The 19332-nt window shown below is 40.9% G+C and overlaps 1 long non-coding RNA gene across 2 annotated transcripts; it reads left to right on the top strand.

Moving 5' to 3' along the window:
• The first annotated feature begins 15091 nt into the window (after positions 1-15091).
• On the top strand, positions 15092-16313 carry LOC135972482 (uncharacterized). 2 transcript variants are annotated; one of them, XR_010588941.1, is made up of 3 exons: positions 15092-15163; positions 15546-15721; positions 15998-16313. It is a non-coding gene; the product is annotated as an uncharacterized LOC135972482 (long non-coding RNA). The 2 variants fall into 2 exon arrangements; XR_010588940.1 differs by having other exon boundaries at positions 15109-15163; positions 15534-15721; positions 15998-16312.
• Positions 16314-19332: the final 3019 nt, after the last annotated feature.

The following is a 19332-nucleotide window of genomic DNA, read 5'->3' as shown; positions in this document are numbered from 1 at the left end:
GAAATTTTAGAACACGTAAAACTTTTCCTTTCTTCTCTTCCACAAGAAATAGTAATTTTTTTCATTTTTCTTTCTTTGATGCCTACAAGCCCCAGTCAGAATCATAGCCTCATTGTGCTAAGCACTGTATAAACATATTATGCTATACGGTCCTTGGCTAGAAGATTTTATAACAAGACATAACTAAGTGAGTTTAACAAACAATAGAAGGGAGGACAGGGGAGATCACCTTGCTACATAATAGCACATACCTTGATAAATCAGACTGAATTAAATGGGTGGGGGATAACTTTATTTTAATAATAATTTTGTTGTTTCCCATTGCTTATCTTTTTTAAATTTCTGTTTTTACTAGAAGAATTCCCTTCCTCCAAATCTCTACTCTTGCTTGTTTCTAATTTTTTTTAACTGTATCTTAAAAATTCCTTCCTCTATTCTATCATTAAGAAAATAAACAAACAATGCAGACAAAATATCACAAGGAGTTCCCTGGCTATCACCTTTTCTTCTTGACCATGGCCCTTTCAAAATGCAGTCACTGCTCTTTCCCCTCAGAAATAGTATCATATATGTCTACATACATGTACCAGACTTAAATTCAATATACTTGGGTTTCTTCCTGCTTCAGGAAGAAGGAACTTATAAACTCTGTACATTATTGTTTGTTTAGTAGACTGCACCTTCAAATCAATTGTATTTTGATATTTACTGTTTGGAAAGGGTGTGCTTACCCATTTTTTGTCTCCTTTGTTTGATTAATTTCATCACTGCCAGGGCTCTCTCTTGGGGGATACAGGAACTGTTGTATATCCTCCTTCCTACATAGAGCACTAATTGCTATATCTAACAAGTGCATCGATTGAATCCAACTATCTCCCATCTTTCTGTCACTTACCACTTATCACAATTTACCACAGTCTCTTCCACTTTCGTATTTAGTAAATTGTGCATAGTGCTTTGCCTTTGATATGAAGGGTGAGGTTGCATAGCCTCCTTGCTGGTCTCATTTGATTTAACTGTGTTAGTACCAGACCTCTGGCCGGGGCACTTTTGAAGAACTGTGGCTATATCTACACAGCAAAGAAAAACCTGTAGCTGGCCTGTGCCAGCTGACTCAGGCTTGCAGGGTTTGGGTCTGTGGGACTGTTTTGCTGTGTAGACTTCTGGGCTCGGGCTGGAGCCTGGGCTCTAGGACCCTACAGGGTGGGCCAACCGCAGTTTTTTGTTGTTGTTGCTGTGTAGACATACCTTGTGTGTTCCGTGTCTCATCATTCCCATATACAACATTATTTCTTATACCTACTAAATACATTTATTGGTCTCTGATTTTCTGTCACCACCTATCACTATTCACAATAGCCATTAGCACATATTTTTATAATAATAATTTTATAATAGTAATTTTATGTGTAAGTACACGCATAGTCCTAATTGGGAAGGGCATGACAAAACATAGAAAATCAGGCAATTGCACTTTTCCTTGAGGTCCCTTTGGAGTTGGTTTAGCTATTCAAAGATGAGTCTGAAAAGTGGAAAAACATTTGAGAGAATGAATGGGCTATGGGATTTGTAGAGATGTAGAACATTTCATTTCTAGGTCACTGGTTTAATTCTAACAAGTTATTGGTGACAAGAAGTTGTCTCCGCTTCCTGCTTGTTCGGTGGCCAGTGTGAAATGTGTTAGTGTTCTCAAGCCAGTCATTGTCCACAGATGACAAAACCACCACCCTGATTGTCAGTAATTGCCACCTTTGCAAGCATTCCCAGGAGAGAGGCTTAAACAGATTGAATGACATAAAGACTGATTCTCTGTCACCTTTATTAGAACTCCTTCATCCAGAACATGATTGAGGCACATTGGTGGGGCAATGCATGGAAGCATGCACTAGTGCTGCTGTGTTTTTTGTGGAGAGGATAAACATGGGACTTTAAACTCCACTCTGTTAATTGGCAACGAATGCTAGTATTAAATTCACTTGAAAGATTGATCCATTGGTTTTCATGCCACTCATACTCTTCCTTTGCACATTATTATTTATTTATTTGTATTACAGTAGTACAGAGAGGTCCATCAGGGCCACATTCTCCTAGGTACTGCATAGACTTAAGAAAGACAGCTTCTTCCTCCACAGAATTTACTGTTTAAGTTTAAAACAAGATGAAGCAAGATGAAATAAATGAGGGACAGGGTGTGGCAAAAGAACATTATTTTTTCATAGACCTGCTATGTGCATGATTTGTTATATAATCAGAAGGATTCTTGAGATATAGGCAGTTTCAATAAAAGTAGATTACTGTACAATACTTTGTAATTTAAAAGAGAATTGTCACATCTGTTGTTGAAATTAGAAACCCATGATACCCAAGTTATAGATAATCACAGAAAAGGACCCTTTAAGGTAACAATATTTAGCATTTCTGTGGCATTTTTCATCTGAGGAAATCAAAGTACGTTACAAAATTAGTTAATGAAGTACATGCCGCCCATGGGAGCTGGGTGAAAAATATGTTGTTTTATCTCCATTTTACAGTTGGGTAGATTGAAGGACAGAGATTTAAGGGTGGATTTTTTCAGAGTGCTCAGCAGAGGTCTAATGACAGTCCATTGACTTCAGTGGGAACAGAGTTCCTGAGTGCTTTTGAAAATCTTACCCTCTACTGACTTGCCCAAAGTCACAAAGCAAAGTCAATGATACAAGTGGGAATAGAACTCAAAATTCCCACTTCTCTGCTCTAACCACAATACAGCACGCCTTCCCTTGAGTGACTACTTTGTGTCATGAATTACTATAAAAAAGAGCTAAAGAGAAAGCAGAGCTCTTTTTGGCTCTGCTTGCAGTTGACAGCATTACTAGCAGGAGCTGAAGCATAGTTCTGGTCTATTCATTTCTGTACAAATCCCTAAGGTGGTGGTGACAGGGGTTAGATTTTTAACGAACTGCTTTACACAGCTCCACTTTAATCTCCTAATGGCATTTTCCCCCCCAATCCCTTGCAATGAGATTGAAGAAAGATATAAAATAGATGAAATTAATGCTACAGAATTGGGAACTTGCAAGATAACATTGCAAGTTAAAATAAAACACATTAATCATTAATATATATTCCCAAACATTTTTACATAAGAAAGCATGTTTAATCTTTGCATAAAAATCTGTTTTTGTGTTACAAACATCATTTCATACTTTCTGGTGATTACACAGCTAACGGTTTAGAATCAGACAATATTTTCTTCAGTATAGGGTATTACTCGCTATGGAATTACCATTTTCTGTAGTAAAAATAGACTGGCTGGTAAGCTGGTATCTAACTCACTGGCAAATGGAATGGCAATATCCATCTTTTAAATTTAAACTACAGCAAGGGGTGGGCAGAGGAATGGGAATTTTGAGTTCTACTCCTATTTGTATAATTGACTTTGCTTTGTGACTGTAGGCAAATTCATGATGACATGCCAGAAGACCTAAACGCTTTATTTATACCTTATTGTCCAGGATACAGGTAGTGTATAGGTAAAATGGGACACAATATTGCCATGCTTGCAAACATTGTTTTGAACTACAAGCTGTTCTTTAGAATAATAAAATTAGCATTAAACTTTAATCTGTCTTCAGGGTAATGAAAACCAACAGAAAATATTGCGACCTGTATTAAAGAAGCGAGAGAAAAATCTTTTTCCAACACTTAATGAATGAGGCAACTAGATTTGTGTTCAAAACCAATTAGTTTTGCAGTCACTGTTTCCCCCCTCCCTAGTTAACAAACAGTCTGTTAGTGACTTTCTATATAGTTTAAACTAATTGAAAACTCTGTAAATAGGTATATTTGAAGAAATTAAGCTATAATTTGCAAAATTATTGATTTTTGTTAATGTGTTATAATTATAGCCATAACCAGTTCTTCAGCTTATGTCATTTTTAAGTAGTATCATTCTAACATTAGAGGTGACTCAACCAATCATTACCATTCCTTGTTAGGTAATTTATTATTTATTATTTGTGTGACTGTAGTGCCTAGGAGCCCTAGTCATGGACCATTGTCCTCAGAACTGTACAAACAGAACAAAAAGATGGTCCCTGCTCCAAGGAGCTTATAATTTAAGTATAAGACAAGAGACGACAGATGCATACAGACAGGCCGATGTCAATGAGATAGTATTTGTCAGCATGGTGGGCCACTGTCTCTGCATACCAGCGCCCTAGTCATTGTCAAGTTTTCTGTAGGCATCAAGGAGATTTTTGAGGAGGAATTTGAAGATGGACAATGAGATAACTTTGTGGATGTTTATGGGAAGTGCCTCCCAAGCCTATGGGGCAGCATGGGAGAAAGCATGAAGGTGCTTGTTTGTAAATGTAACGTGGGCAACAGAGGCTGAAATCATGGGCCAATTGGAGGCAAACATTGACAGCTCAATAGCAAATAAGAATTGATAGATAGGATGGGGATTGACTGTGAAGGGCCTTGAAAATGAACACCAGCAACTTATGTCTGATGCAATAGAGAAGGGGGAGCCACTGAAGGGATGCAAAAGGAGAGGTGACGCAAGGGCTGTTTTAGCCATGTTGAGCTTGAGCTGATGGCTAGTCATCCACAAGGAGATGTCATAAAGAGAGGCTGAGATTTTAGTTCCATGCTGTAACTTTTTGTTTGAAATGAGGCAGTGGTGTTGCGGTTGACTATATGCATACGTCAAGAGTTCTCATGACTAGGTTACTTGAGTATCTGTACACAAACAGAAAGAACACTGGATTAGCTCCATGCCACTAGGTCTGACACATCAGGTTTAGCTCTCCTCCCAGCTGCATTCTTGATTCAGAGCACAGATGCTGCTGTACTTTTCCAGTGATAGTCTACAATTGCCATCTTGAGTTCCTCTTTTCCAATTCTATCCTAGATGCTCACCAATCTGGCTTCTACCCTCTACACTTCCTGGGAAGCACGCTTGCCAAAGTCTCTAATCACCTTTTCCTATTCAAATCTTGGGCCCTGTACTGTGTCCTTATCCGCCTTGAACTCTCAGCTGTCGTTTACATCATTGCTTATCTTGATAACTTTTCCCATCTTAGCTTTTGTGATTCCATTCTTTCCCAGCTTGCATCCTACCTGTCGGGACCCTCCTTCCACATTTCATTTAGTGGGTCCTCTCCTCAACTCTTCCTCTTTCAGTGTGGATTCTTGTAATAGGGTGCTGGCCTAAGAGACACTGAACTAGCACCATTAGCGCAGAACTTGCTAGCATAGCTCCCATAAAGGGGAACTGACTGGAGCTGGCAGGGTGTGGCTCATTACAGGAGCCTGAGAGCAATCACCTGAGAGCCTGCTGAGAGGAAGGCCTATAAAGCTAGCAGGAAGGAAGTAGAAGGGGGGAACAGGAAAGTGAGGGCCTGTTGCTCCCCACTAGTTGTAAGAGCAAGCTGTTCCCTAAGGGGCTACCTGACTGATAATGAACTGTATATAGTTGTATATACGTGGTGGTGGGAAAATACAGGGAAATAAAAGGGCACTGGTGTGTGAAAGAGTGGTCTCCAGCGAATTTGTTACACGAGCAACAAACTGCTTGTCTACAATTCTACAGACTCCATCCTTGGTCCCCTCCTTTTTACATTCTTTGCCTTATTGCTGGGCGAAGTTATCACTTTACCTGGCTTCAACCATCATCTCTACACAATGACTACACAAATCTATCCCTTCATTCTGTCTCCCTCTTTCCAGACTCCCACATTTGACCAAGCTCTCCACATATGGATGCCAGTGCATCCTTGTTGAGTTTCATCACTATAACTGTAAGGAGAATTTGGACCATTGCTTTGTTGCCTTAAAATTTCAAAATCTGCAGCACATTCTTGAAAGAAAATTGTCCTTCTTTCGTGCAGTAGATCTGTGATGAATCTAGCCACATATATAAACTGGAAAAATGTAAAAAAAAAAAAAAAAAAAAAAAAGGGTCAGAATGAAGGATAAGAATATGATAGTAAGATATTGTGTGGGATACAATTCAGTACTTTTTTTTTCTAAGACTGCACAGCCGGTAAGTTAGTGAGAGACTGAATTCTGTAGTTAAGTAAAACTGAATTCTACCATCTGCTGAGTCCCAGATATGTGGCTAGCCAGACTAGCACCACCTAGTGGATTATAACTCTAACTTTGTTGGACTGGATGATTTTTGTCCCTCTTGCACCCTCAGGAAAATTACTACTTTCATTTTCAAAGGGCTGGAAAGGGATTTAGGTGAGTGAAGCCCATGATAATAGAAGTCACATGACTAAAAACTGCAGAGGCCTGGAACTTGATATTTTGGTCCGGGAAGGTTTTGATTCACAGGAGCGCCCCATGTGCCAGGGGCCTATCCTGGGTGTGCCTTGCTTTTCCACCTGTAAGGAGCAGCAGCCCTAGAACCTGAGTTTGTGGATTTCTGCTTCCATGCTGCCACCTAATAGCAGAAACACTTAACAGGTCATGAGTCTCAGGTTGTGGCCCACAGAGGGCCCAATTGACAGGACATTCCCAATTGGTCTGGACATACTATTTAAGCCTGGGGAAGATACAGGAAGTTTGTCTGTTCAACTAGGTGGAACCTCAGCTAGCTGTTGCTACAGACCCTGCTTCCTCATGCTGCTCCTGACCCCAAGTAACAGAGGGGTAGCCATGTTAGTCTGTATCCACAAAAACAATGAGGAGTCCGTTGGCACCTTAATGACTAACAGATTTATTTGGGCATAAGCTTTTTTTTTTTTTTGCTCCAATCCCTCAGACAGAGACAAACACCTACAAGATCTCTATCAAGCATTCTTAAAACTACAATACCCACCTGGGGAAGTGAGGAAACAGATTGACAGAGCGAGATGGGTACCCAGAAATCACCTACTACAGGACAGGCCCAACAAGAAAATAACAGAACACCACTGGCCATCACGTACAGCCCCCAGCTAAAACCTCTCCTGTGCATCATCAACAATCTACAGCCTATCCTGGAAAACGATCCCCCACTCTCACAAGCCTTGGGAGGCAGGCCAATGCTTGCTTACAGACAGACCTCCAGCCTGAAGCAAATACTCACCAGTAATTACACACCACACCACAGAAACACTAACCCAGGAACCAATCCCTGTAACAAACCCTGTTGCCTACTCTGTCCCCATATCTACTCTAGCGACACCATCAGAGGACCCAATCACATGAGCCACACCATCAGAGGCTCATTCACTTGCACATCTACTAATGTGATATATGCCATCATGTGCCAGCAATGCCCCTCTGCCATGTACATTGGCCAAACCGGACAGTCTCTACGTAAAAGGATAAATGGACACAAATCAGACATCAGGAATGGTAACATACAAAAGCCAGTAGGAGAAAACTGCAATCTCCCTGGACACTCAATAACAGATTTAAAAGTAGACATACTTCAACAAAAAAACTTCAAAAACAGACTTCAAAGAGAAACTGCAGAGCTACAATTCATTTGCAGACTTAACACCATCAATTTGGGCTTGAATAGGGACTGGGAGTGGCTGGCTCACTACAAAAGCAATTTTCCCTCTCTTGGTATTGACACCTCCTCATCAATTATTGGGAGTGGACTACATCCAGCCTAACTAAATTGGCCTTCAACATTGGTTCTCCACTTGTAAGGTAATTCCCTTCTCTTCGTGTGCCAATATATATTTATGCCTGTATCTGTAATTTTCACTCCATGCATCTGAAGAAGTGGGTTTTTTACCCATGAAAGCTTATGCCCAAATATATCTGTTAGTCTTTAAGGTGCCTCCAGACTCCTCGTTGTTCTCCTGACCCCTGATTCCTGACCTTAGCTTTTACTTCCTGGGTTCTGGATACCTGGTTTCTGACTCAGTGTTGTCTCCTGCTTCTAGGGTGACCAGATGTCCCGATTTTATAGGGACAGTCCCGATTTTTGGGTCTTTTTCTTATATAGACTCCTATTACCCCCCAGCCCTGTCCTGATTTTTCACATTTCCTGTCTGGTCACCCTACCTGCTTCTGACTTCTAATCTCGGCCTTACCTCCAGACACTGACTCCTGGCCCCTAATTTGGTCTTGACTCTGGCCCTTAGTTCCTGACCCTGGATTAACCCATGACTCCGCTTCCTGATGTCTGACTCTGGCTCTATCCTGTAGGCTAGCTGTGAACAAGCTAGCCTTGACACCACCCCAATGTGATCAGTAGTTTAAAGCCACAATCTGCCCTTGGCGTGTAATTAGCTTGATTTACACAAAAATACAGTACCTGTTTATGAGCATGTATCTATTCCAACCTGCTCTAAAACAAGCTCTGCACAATGAGTGGAGTCAAAAACTCATCCCTTTTCTGAAGTCTGGTTTATTAACAAATAAATTAACAATAAGATAATGTAAAATTTAGCTAAAGACTTCTTCTGAAACTTGGGCTCCTCCCAGGGTTTCTACCTCAGGACTGCTCAGCCCACATCCTATGTCCTCTTTCTCATTAGTGAACTATCTCACCGCGCAAGTTAACAGGATCAATACCTGCTGACCAGTTGTTTCTGCAAACACCGCAGTCTGATACACTGATGAAGAGATCTTGGTTTACATCTATCCCTTCTCCTGCAATGTAATACATAAGAAAAGTCACTGTTAAGTAACAGAACAGTTCCAATGTTCAGATGTATGAATTTCTACTTCTGTATAATTTAAGTAGCCTCAGGGGGAACAGTGAAAAGTAGAACAGGACTAATATCAAAACACATCTTTTGTAGGTATCCACTTAGAATTAAATAATAACAACATCTAGCTCTTCTCTAATGTTTTAAATCAGTAGTTTTCAAAAGTGCTTTACAAAGGAGGTAAATATCACTTCCCCCATTTTACAGATAGGGAAACAGAGGTACTAAGAGGCAAAGGGACTTCTCCAAGGTCACCAAGCAGACCAGTGGTAGATCTGAGACTAGAAACCAGGGCTTCTGATCCACAAGCCAACATACTTTTAAGTAGGATATACTGCCTCTCTGAGTTTACTTCAGCTTGATTTACTTTGGTTTTCTATGAATGTTAAAGTGACTGAGTTTTAATGGCAAAACTGCTCACAGAAAGCAAATTTTAAGCTTGCATGCTCAAGTATTCAAATTAGAAGTGGTGTAGTTTATATGGAATGAGGCATTCATGACACAGCGGGGGAAAAGATTTAATAAAATCCTTCCTCAGAGCCCAGGCACAGAGGCAATTAAATGATATAGATAAGGATCTGACCCTACCCTTTGTAGCTCCAATCACACATGCAATTGTTTTGTGTCAATAACTGTGGTGATAAAAGGAAATTACAAACTAGTAAACATAGTCAGTTAATATAGTTTCTATGGGGATGGGGGGTAGTACACAGCTGGAGGACAGAATTTCTAAAAACCTCACCAAAGCTTTGGCAAAAAGACAATTAAAAAAGCCATATAAGGATCTAAGAGCACCCTTTGCAACTAGGACATGTATCATTATCATGTGTGAATGCAATGAGAAATTAAATTTAATTTCTACACTGAGCACCCTACAATAGCCTCATTTTTCTAGGAACAATGCCAGGTTTGTGTGAAGAAAGGAAAAGGGTTTAACGTTTTCTAAAATTCTGCAATTGTAGTTCTCTCCTGTTCTCTTTCCCTGTAGAATTAAAGCTCTAGTGGTTTCTTCAAGTCCTCCTCCTGATAATAATCCAATCGAGGGAACCGCAACAAAACTATGAGACTTACATGGCCAATCTATGCAGCTGAAATTTCATATACTTAGTATTGAATGTTTGCAACAAAATGTTGGTGATTAATCCATAAAGTAAAAAAACTCTCAGAAAATTCATCAATTAAATCTGAAAGTAAATAATTGGCAGGCATTCTGGTAACAGAACATTTGCCTAATAAATTATTCACTTGGCTCTGGTGAATAGTGATGGCAATAAAAACGTTTATAAGTTATAAACATTTTTTTTTTGCTTATACCCAAAATATCCTTTACTGTGCTATATTTATTCTGAACAACAACTTTCTGAGACAATGCTGAATAAACTCAAACACAGTAATTGCCATATTGGAGCAGAATATTTGTCCACCAAGTCTGAGGATTAAGGTGTCCCCTGCCTCTCCTGTGGCTAATTGTGCAATGTTCCTAGCTGGAGGCTTGTCAAGGTAAATCATGAGGGAAGTTATAAAAGTGTCATGGTGAATCTGTCACTATATCACAGACTGACTGTGTAGCAAGTAAAATGCTTGTGTAAAACTCAGCTTGAGCCTACATAGGAAATAACACTTATTTTGTTTACTTGGGGGAGTAGGAAACTCAGAGATGGCTCATCAGGTGCTTTTTGTTGCTGCAGGATGGTTATTGAGTTTTTGCTCTCCATTAGCTTCATGGGCCTCCCAGGGTTTAACCTTTCAGGCTCTGCAGGAGGTTTTTTGAGCATTTGCCTCCCCGTATGCTACCAACTCAAGTGCAAAAGCCTCAAAATGTCAAGAGTTCTGGATATTAAATAACACACCTAATAACGATGCTATCAGTTACCCCTATGATAATTGTGACAAATATCCAGTCTTAATTTTGAAACACAATACTTGAGTAGATCCTGAGAATTCCATTGCATTTCCTTGAAATAGAAAAAAAAAATGTGTTCAGTCAGAGAAGGAATTCTAGATCTAATATTTGAATTTAGAAAGAAAATTCACTTTTATGTGTATGCAAGGAAGTTGATGCTTGGACCACAAGCCCTTGGTGACAATAGCTGCACAGCTAGTAAGTCTGCCTACACTTTGGAATAAATTTGTTACAATAATAAGCAACAACAAAGGATGCCTATTGTACAACATAAATTTTAGAATACACTATAATCTGAATGCAGGTCAGTGATAGTTCAGAAAATGCTGCCAAACTGCAGTCACAGGGGCCCCACTAGTGCTAGTGAGAGGTTTACTTCTCACACTCCTCTGCAGTGTGGTGTTATGTATGAACTGCTATATGTAGCTGAGAGCTCTGTGGGGATAAAAACTTGAGCACCTGAAGAATTAGGACATGACCTTGCTGGTGTACACTGCCTCTTCCTGTTTGACATGAAATCTCCATCCACTATTTCCCTAACTCTCTCCACAGACACCAATTCTGGACTGGTTACTTATTCTCTTGCTAAATTAGCTCCGTCTAGCTTTCAAAATATAGGAGTGTGAGTCAGGTGGTGAAAGGAGTTCACACATTGAATGTTGGACTCTCCAAACTGTGAAGTAGCTCAGATTGTTGTGTAAGGATGTGGGCATGGCCAAAGAGGGACAAATTGTCCAGGCTATGGTTGCTATGGTTATGTAATGTTTAAATAAAAATAACTTTGCTAAATACACTCGTCATGCCTGAAAAAGAACATGACCATACAGACTGTAATAAGGCTTTGACACCCAGGAGTGCTGTCACATGGCAAGTGTCTGCATACACTGAAACCACTGGCTACAGTTAAACAGATATAGGCCCAAATCAAAGAACTTTGTAGCGGGCCCAGATTTGTTTGACCAGTCCTGATGCAGATGCATTAGCTTGATAGCCACTCAAGATTTTCCAAGTTTAGGGGGTGAAATGGATCTGCAGGTTAGTACACTAATCTTAATTCTGAAGATTTAGGTTCATATCTGACCTACTTTTGTGATGGATAAAAGTGCAATAGCTTTGGTGGTTTCATCATTGTCCCAATTTAAGCACTCAGACCAGATTATTCTCTATGATGGGGCATCTTTGTGCCACTCCGCTGGTGCAAAGCTGCCCTAAAGCTGACTTAGTCAGACACAAAAGATTCACCCCAGTGTACGTTGCTTGAGCCAACTGAAGCCATGCACATGAACAGCATCAATATTTTTCTAGAGATGGATATCCTCTAGCTCTTTGCAAGAGGCAGTCTGTATCTGAAGAGTAAAAGTTTTTTTCTGATTAAGTAATTCAATAAACATTAAGAAAAACATGATTATTTTTTGTAGGGCAAGGAGGGCAATATTGTGACTGACTTTTCCTGGACCAAGTTCAGAGGTTTTCAGAGAGCATGTTATCAATATAATCTTTTCTTGAGCAGGTTACCCAACATACAAGTATCTGACCTCATTGCAGACTACAATAGAATCTAGCTATGAGGGGAATAGACAGGAGCTGGGTTCAGCTTCTGGTGTAAAAACCTTAGAGAGAAGCTTTGGGAGAAGAACTGTCTTTGAGGATTCCTTACTGTGATCTCCCCACATCATCCTGTTGGGGCAGGATGAAGGAGCTGTGGGTTTTCCTTCCTTGCCAGAATTACTGTGGGACTCTCCCCAAATGAGGTGGGCCTCTGGGGATCTACAGAAGGCCATGACTATCTATGCCTTCTAGATCAGCTCCCTGGGACTCTTGGCTCCCTGGTGGCAGCATCTACTGGCAGCCTAATTGGGGCCTGCATGGAAAAGATAATATAACCTGATTTCCAAGGAGATCAAGCGGAGATGATATGCCGTGGCTCCAGCTTTCCTGCTTCTCTTCACCAAATCTCCATTCTGTCCCTGGATGGCACAGAAAGGCCTATGCAGGGTTCAGGTAGGTAGAGGGGGTGGTATGTGGAGGTGGGTAAGCACTTCTGCACAGAGGGGGAGGATCCAAGTGCAAAGGTTCCTCTTCATGGGCAGATCTAGGGGACATGATCAGGTCCTATGGTCTCAGTATGGTTACAGTGATCAGGAGTAACTCCTGTGGAGTCGATGGAGTGACATTAGTGTAAAACTGATGTAAGAATGGAATTAGGCTTTCTGTGTGAAATCCTAGCCCATTGAAATCAATGGCAAAGTACCCATTGACCTTAATGGAGTTAGGGTTTCATTCTCTGTGTTTTCTCTTTCCTGTCTTTCTGCTTCTCTCCCTCCGCTGCTACAGTTCTCTCCTTTCTTCCCCTTTTCCTCCCCTCTGCCACATAGCAGGTGATACTGGGATATGGCGAGTGTCTGCCTGTGAGAAGTCTTTTTGGTTTCATTTTTTTTTTTTTTTTGTAATTTGGCTGCAAGTGGCCTTTTGCCTTCATTAAAGTGAAGCTCAGTCCTGTGGTTTTTTTCTCTATCACCAAACTCTTGGCTCACTTGAGTATTCACAAATCCAATTAAGGAGAACAGAAGAAGAGTATTTGTAAATTGTTACCCAAATGTATAAATTATTTGCATAAACCATAAGTACTGTACTGGCCAAGAAAACCAAAAGCGTGTGTCTGTAAATGGATAACAGCAACTTGTAACATCAATGTGGAACACCTTGCAGCACTGAACACACCTGAAGGCTATATGGATATGTGCTGATTAAATATATGTGCACAGGACACTAACTGTACATCTCTTGTTTTGGAAAGAAATTCACATAAATTACTATCAGCTATTTTTTTCCAGAACGAAATACTTAAAACAGACTGTCCATGACACGCTTCTGGTTTATTTTGTAATTTAGTCTGACATTAAGCAATGTATATTTGGTATATAAATAATGAATTGTATTTGTCACATGCTTTAAGGCCTATCTGAAATTCCTGGTTTGTACACTGGTTAAGCGTTAATAGAAAATTAATTTTCTGGCTGGATTATACTGTAGCAAATGTATATTTAAGACTTTTCCTCCTGAAAGCACAGAAAGACTCTTGCTCTCCCAGTTCTTTGTTACAAGTGCCTGAGGATGAAACTGTTCAGGTGTCAAAGCAAGTGAACTTTTACACCTTTAATTAAAAAGTCACTAAGAAATAAATTTTCAGTCTGATCCAGCCAGAGCTACACCAGTAAACTTCTAAAGGAGCCTATTAATTTATAAGGATCCATAATGCTTTCACAGTTTAATAAGGAGGTATTTAACATCTTCTTTCATTCTGTTCCTGAGGAAAGTAGTTCTTCAGATATTTCTGTGCTGAAAATGACTTTTCACATGTCTCCTCTGCCAGAGGCAATGTGTTAACAGACTGAACAAAGAAATGCATGTTAGGAAAGACTTCAGGGTACAATGATCTCATTATGGGTTTAATATCAAGAATGTAGCCTTTATGTGCAGAAAAGCAGAAGCATGTCAGAAAACTGTATGCCATAGTCAACTCCATTTTCAAGAGAGAACTATTGATTTGACAATGCTTGCCATACTAGTCACCGAATGGACTTCATTCCTCTAAGCAGAAAGCATTTCCCCCTGCTTGCTGTCAGTCAAACTTCAGCAGAATGCACAACAGCAAGAATGCTGTGAGGAAATTGGCCTTTCATCTCATGCCAAACTGTGGGAAATAAATCCAAAGTGCATTGGTGCTGATGTGCAATCTCCATTGCCTATTGTAAAGTCAGAGAAATCTGCTAGTTGAACATGTTCGCGTTTGGTCCTTCAGCTCTAGAGAACCTCAATTGGTGTTTTAAATTCACTGTGCCTTGCTTTCATTTCACATTTCAGGCCATCCAATATCTGGAAGGTTAGACAGGCTGATGAGCACAGCCAACTGAACAAAGTCGAACAGTTTGGACTGCAGTGCTTGGCCAGGGGGTTCAAGACCGATGCTTATTCCCCATAATCTTTTACCATATATTGAGCTGCAAGAGAGTAATTCATTTCTAATGTTGAACTGAGTACCTTTATAGTCACATCAGTTCTTCCTAGGAAAAACTTGCCATCTTCTTTTACTTAGCAGAGCTGATGCCTATGGATTTTCTTAGTGATAGTTTCATGAAGTATGCCACTCAGTTAAATACCCATGAACCATTTACACAGGGCCAAATCATGGGAGTCTCTCAGTTTTTGGCTCAAACACACTAAAGTTATCACTGGTTCAGGTCAAATGATGGACAAACATATGAGTTGAGGCTGGTTTTTATCAGAGCCAATTTATTCATCCTGATTTCTAAAAGTGTCATAGTGGCTCATCCTAAACTGGACCTGGAAAATCAACACTATAACTGTGACAGTGATCTGGCCAGTGTAACACAAGGAAAGCAAAAGCTCACAGTTGTTTCCATTGTCAGGTTTGCAAGGGCATGGAACAGACTGGGATGAAGGGGTTAGATGGCTGGGGAATGAATACAGCTGTGGCTGATTATACTACAGGGCCCAGCTGTATGCATAAAATGAGGAATGGGCACAAGAGTAGCGGAAAGGCTGGACTCAGAAAGTGGCTTAGCTGTTTTACCTTACATATCAGAGACTGAGAATGGTGTGAACCATTTTATTTTTGGATCCTGTTTATACTTTCCTTAAAGAGGAGGAACTAGAATATTTATTTCTATAGTGTAAGTGTGTTTTTTCAACATCTGGGAGCCAATATTTATTTTAACCTCTCTTGTATCATTATCCTGTGTACTATATGTCTTGGTGCATGCTTTCTAGAAAGAATTCTCTTTAATCTTCTCTGGCTATATAGGGGGCATGTTGTCCAATATCATACCGGGCTCTAGGAGTGTCCTTTCACAGGACACCCACTTTATAAATGAGGGATTGTTTTTTAGGAAATATATTATGTAGATAGGTCACATAGTTTAAACTGCATTATCTTGATAATTAGTTCCGAATTAGCTTCTTTTAAGTTTCATTTATAGACTAGAGTTCATCCTGAAGGATCTCAGCTACATCATTGGAAAGCCAGGGGAGTTACTTCGCTGGTGTAACTGAGATAAAAATCTGGCCTACAGCAGTTGGGGAGCACTTCGCCTACCTCAGAAATGGAATGGAATGCAGCAGATGTTTACATTGCAAAGCCACACTTCAAACTGAAGTAAGTTGCACCATTGCAGCCCATCTATATTGAGGGTTTGCATCAGTGTAGTTACATGAGTACAAAAATCTCTAATGCAGACAAGCCCTAACAGAGCTTAATGGACAACAGTCTCTAATATAGACAAGTCTTAGGCCCCCATGCTGAACACACTTATACATGTGCTTAACTAACATGGTAGTAAAGTTATTGTATGCAGAATGGAAGTTAAGATTTTCACATTAGGGATTTTTGTCCATTAAGGTTTCATTAGGTCTTTTCTACATTATTTTGCAGGATCTGGGCCCTAGTTCTGCAAGCTGATGAGTGCATCCTGAAGAGTACTGAATGCTTTCACCTCCCCCTGCCTTCAGTGGAAGTAGAGGGTGCTGAGCAACTTGCAGGATCAGACCTTAAGTGATTGTGCTTATCAATTGAAACTTACTTATTTTGATTACCTATTAAATATGGATGATTGGTTACATTCCATACTTAGAATATTCAGATATGAAAGGGTACCGACTTCAAAAATAAACATTGTTGTATGTCAGGAATCCTGGTAATGACTTGAATTAAAAGAGAAGTGAAAAATTCATAACTACAAGTATATGTTGTAGTTCCTAATTACGTAGCACAATCCAGTATACATTTGTACAAATATTTATATTTTATATGGGCTAGATTGATCCTTTAGGCTAGACCTGAACAAGGGATGCCTTGTTGTTTGTCCATTTGAGGAGCAGCCCTGGGAAGGAATTGTGACTCAGGGAGGCGGGAAGTTACTGCAACTCTGAAAAGAGTGCACGTTACTTGCCCCAGGCTTGGTCAGCTACTCTGGCAGTGAGTGGCAGGTTGGAATGAGGGTTGGGGAGTTCACGCTTACTCCCTGCCTGGTTGCTTACAGACAACAGGTACAAAATCTGGATAAATTGAACAAGGGTTGAGGGACCTTCCTCCCCTGCTTGGTGGAGTAAGACAAGGGCATAATCTAGCTGTTATGTATGATAGCACATTTACGTTATACAACAGTGAAATATAATGCCTGTTGAACCTATAAGGGTTATAGGAATTGCCATGCTATATCAGACCAGGGGTCAATCTAGTTCACTGTACTGTCTCTGACTGGGACAGTGCCAGATCCTTTAAAAGAAGGAGCAAGAAACTGCATAATAGATAATTATGGAATAACTTACTCATAGAGAAAAGTATCACTGTCTTGAGTTTAGCTTATGCCCTGAAGCGAGGGGTTTATCTTCCTTCCAATTGTTTATCCTATCTAATGTAACTGTGAATATTCTCATTCTCTATCTAAATGCGAGATCCTTTTGAATTCTACTGAGCTGTTGGCCTCAAAGTCTCCTGACCATGAGTCCCACAGGCTAATTATGTGTTGCGTGGTTTAAAAAAAAAAGTGTTTCCTTTCATTGTTTTAAATTTGTTGCCTTTCAAGTTCCTTGAATGTTCCTATTGTGTTTTATGGGAACAGGAGCACCTGAATTGCCTTTTTTGCTATTTATAATGTTGTATGCCTTTTTATCATGTCTCATTTCTAATTTAATTTCTAATACTGGCTCTCACTGGCATGTCCCTGCAGCTCCTAGATGGGCGGGTCTGGGAGGCTCTGTGTGCTGCCCATGCCTGTGGCCACCGCCCCTGAAGCTCCCATTGGTTGTGGTTCCAGGTCAATGGGAGCTGCGCCTGCAGATCCAGTGATTATGGCAGGAGCAGTGTGCGGAGCCCTCCTGGCCAGAGCTGTGTGGACAGGTGGAGCCCGGTAGGGAGCCTGCAAGCCCTGCCAATCCCCAGTCCCAGCAGGTGTCCTAGGCTGCACTCTGCAGCCCAGCCCCCTTCCCAGCACCAGCGGGGGTCCCTTGGGCAATGCACCGTGGTCTTCCCCCCACTGGCTGCATGCTGTGACCTGCCCAACCCCCCCCCCCAGCACCAGCAGGGGTCCCTCCCCTCCCAGCAACCGCAGTGCCCATGGACCCCCCTCCTCCAAAGCACCGATAGGCCCTAGCCCAAGTTTTAGTTAAGGGTATATAGTAAAAGTCATGGACAGTTCACAGGCAGTGAATTTTTGTTTATTGCCTGTGACCTGTCCATGATTTTTACTAAAAATACCGGTGGCTAAAATGTAGCCTTAATCATAGAATCATGAAGTATCGGGACACAGTATTCCAGCTGAGAGCATACCATTGATTTACATAATCTTCAGTGTTAATTTCTAACTCATTCTTTATGCATCCCAACTTTTTTTTTTTTTTTTTTTTTTTTGATCAGTGGTAGGCTTTAAACAGATATTTTACTGGGTTGGCCACAAATAACACCCAGGCTTTTTGAAACTCTAAATATATATCTGTTGCTTCTTTATCTGCTCTGTTGCTGATACACTCAAGGAATTATTTTTGATTAGAGAGGCATGATTTCCCCCTTTTTAAGCGGTGGAAGATGTGTATTACTATTTATCAGTATTATGATTGTGCCCAAATGCACCAGTCAAGATCAGGGCTCCATTGTGCTGAACACTGTACAGCTGTATAATAAATTACACCCCATGTCCCATCGTATCATGATCTAGGTGTTTTATAATTCTGTTTTTAATATCAGAGGGGTAGCCGTGTTAGTCTGAATCTGTAAAAAGCAACAGAGGGTCCTGTGGCACCTTTGAGACTAACAGAAGTACTGGGAGCATAAGCTTTCGTGGGTAAGAACCTCACTTCTTCAGATGCAAGTAATGGAAATCTCCAGAGGCAGGTATATATCAGTGTGGAGATAACGAGGTTAGTTCAATCAGGGAGGGTGAGGTGCTCTGCTAGCAGTTGAGGTGTGAACACCAAGGGAGGAGAAACTGTTTCTGTAGTTGGATAGCCATTCACAGTCTTTGTTTAATCCTGATCTGATGGTGTCAAATTTGCAAATGAACTGGAGCTCAGCAGTTTCTCTTTGGAGTCTGGCCCTGAAGTTTTTTTGCTGTAAGATGGCTACCTTTACATCTGCTATTATGTGGCCAGGGAGGTTGAAGTGTTCTCCTACAGGTTTTTGTATATTGCCATTCCTGATATCTGACTTGTGTCCATTTATCCTCTTGCGTAGTGACTGTCCAGTTTGGCCAATGTACATAGCAGAGGGGCATTGCTGGGATATGATGGCATATATAACATTGGTGGACGTGCAGGTGAATGAGCCGGTGATGTTGTAGCTGATCTGGTTAGGTCCAGTGATGGTGTTGCTGGTGTAGATATGTGGGCAGACTTGTCATCGAGGTTTGTTGCATGGGTTGGTTCCTAAGTTAGAGTTGTTATGGTGCGGTGCGTGGTTGCTGGTGAGAATATGCTTAAGGTTGGCAGGTTGTCTGTGGGCAAGGACTGGCCTGCCTCCCAAGGTCTGTGAAAGTGAGGGATCATTGTCCAGGATGGGTTGTAGATCACTGATGATGCGTTGGAGAGGTTTAAGCTGAGGACTGTAGGTGATGGCCAGTGGAGTTCTGTTGGTTTCTCTTCTGGGCCTGTCTTGTAGCAGGAGGCTTCTGGGTACACGTCTGGCTCTGTTGATTTGTTTCTTTATTTCCTTGTGTGGGTATCGTAGTTTTGAGAATGCTTGGTGAAGATCTTGTAGGTGTTGGTCTCTGTCTG

The sequence above is a fragment of the Chrysemys picta genome, chromosome 6 (genome assembly GCF_011386835.1).
Source record: "Chrysemys picta bellii isolate R12L10 chromosome 6, ASM1138683v2, whole genome shotgun sequence".
In the NCBI taxonomy this organism is placed as follows: domain Eukaryota; kingdom Metazoa; phylum Chordata; order Testudines; family Emydidae; genus Chrysemys; species Chrysemys picta.
Note: the sequence above shows the minus strand (reverse complement) of the source record. Positions and strands in the feature narration are given on the sequence as shown.